General features: G+C 37.6%; 1 pseudogene; it reads right to left on the bottom strand.

The window, feature by feature from the left end:
- Positions 1-481: 481 nt before the first annotated feature.
- Positions 482-1,423, bottom strand: LOC118852738 (annotated as a pseudogene).
- Positions 1,424-2,218: the final 795 nt, after the last annotated feature.

Below are 2,218 nucleotides of genomic sequence, written 5' to 3'. Positions count from 1 at the left end.
TATAATATGGAAATTTACAACTATTGATATAGACATAGAGTAGACAAAATTGGGTCCTCCAAAAAGGTGAGGCATGGAACCATGCTGTCGAGCCCAAATGGAGGGGACCACAAAGGTGATCGATCCATCACCAAAGTGTTACTACTATAAGGCATTTTACGTCCAGGAACCGAAAGTTGTCTTCTAGACAGGGAAGCTGTAACACCTAAGAGCAGGCACTTATACATCCATGGGGTGCTGGCTTTGACAGCAATTACTTCATGATTATACAAGACAAGTCATATCCAGCATATCCATCAGCACCATTTCTAACTTAAGGAGGAGACTAGAATGTGCTTGTAGGTTCTACATTTCTGCTTCATATTGACATTGAATCACCAATTGGAAGAAGGATTTGACCTACTTGAAAAGCTCATCATACATAATCCCTTAACCACTGCCACATTCTCTAGACAGTAAAGTGTCAGCATATTAAAAGGCTTTAAAATAACAGCTTCTTCTGGATTCCCCCAAAAGCATCTGCCCTCTTCTTTAAATGAGCCTCTTCCTCCAGAGTCAGGTTTAACTTCACCATATCTGAAATGCCATTCTACCCCAAGACACATGTGACACTGAGGAAGACATCATCATATAGGCCCATGGTGGAAATTCTTCACTACTCTTTCTGCCAGATCTACCACAGACAAGCCAATGGCCCAGCCTGGGCCTAAGCACTTTTAACCACCTATATATGAACATTTTTTGAATACTTTGACACAGCATCACTTCCTAAAGCAAGATGATGATTCTTCAGAGAGACACTGGCAACATTCACGTCATTCCACACAGGAACATTAGAGTCTCCACATTCCCCAAGGACCTACCCTTAACAGCTTGAAGAATCAGCACTGCAACTCTACCCCATTAGGTAACGGAAATAGGCAGAATCCAGACTGCAACCACTTCCATTAACATGGTTTTGGGGAAAGCTGCTTTGCATCCAGGCCACATATGTCAAAATACCCTCTGAACTGGAAACAATAAGCAGCTTGCAATTAGGGCTGCATTTAACAATATAAGGAATGGTGAATTTAAAGATATTCACTTTTCACTGGACCAAATTAAGATGACTTTCTCCTTCATGTTGATGTGCCCCAGCTGTAACAACAACCAGCTTTGCATCTGTAGTCACACTGTAATCTTTGCCAAAGACAATCTTTGGTGTTCTGAGGAAATGGCTGCCATGTTGGAAATCCATTATCTCTCCTTTTAGTTTGTCCTCTGTAACATCAATTAGGGCAAATTCATCAGTCAAATCCTTCATTAAGATAGTGATGGTACATGCCATGCCAACTGTACCAAACCCAGAAATAGTGACCTTGTGATGTGGAATCTGGTCTTCCCTTAGGACATTCACAATCAGCTGATCTTTGACAGTTCCCATCTTGTAATTGGAGGAAATACAAGCTGGAATGAGGTTGTTGGTCAGGCTCTGAGGAGCTCTGAGATAGACATGAGATTGCTGCTCCCACCCTCCCACATGCTTTCCAATTTTCTAAGAAGTTCTTATTAAATAAGGAGTTTCTGATTCTGTTCCAATTCTCCCCTTTCCAGTCTGTTCAATTAATCTACTTTTCCATTTTCTCCAGTCCTAAATGGTTTTGATGACTACTTGTTTTATACTACAGTTTGAGGACTAGAAGTAATATCCCCTCTTTATTCCTACCTTTTAAAATTATTTCCTTTGATAGCCTATTTTGTCCCCATAAATGAATTTTGTTACTATTTCATTTCATTCTAAAAGTATCCCTTTGGGTATAGCATTAAAACTATAAATCAACTTTGACAGTATTGTCATTTTTATTATATTGGTTTGAATCAATGATAAGGTCTTAATTTTCTTTCAACTACTTAAATTGTTCTTTATTTTAACAAGGGTTTTATAATAGCCACAGATTGACTCTAATAAATTGATTTCCAAATATTTTATGCATTTTGCAATTATTTCAAATGGAAATTCCCTTTCTATCATTTTATTCTTGATTTATGTAAATGCTATTGATTTTTGCATTTATTTTATAGCCTGCAGTTACTTAACTAGTCTCCATTAATTTCTTTGCTGATTCCTTAAAACTTGCTTCATAAACCATCATGTTCTCACAAAATAGGCATAATTTTGTTTCTTTTTTGACTGTCATGCTTTTAATTTCTTTTTCTTACCTCACTGCTATTGCTAATA

The sequence above is a fragment of the Trichosurus vulpecula genome, chromosome 6 (genome assembly GCF_011100635.1).
Source record: "Trichosurus vulpecula isolate mTriVul1 chromosome 6, mTriVul1.pri, whole genome shotgun sequence".
Lineage (NCBI taxonomy): Eukaryota > Metazoa > Chordata > Mammalia > Diprotodontia > Phalangeridae > Trichosurus > Trichosurus vulpecula.
This window is presented reverse-complemented; position numbering and strand designations above follow the sequence as displayed.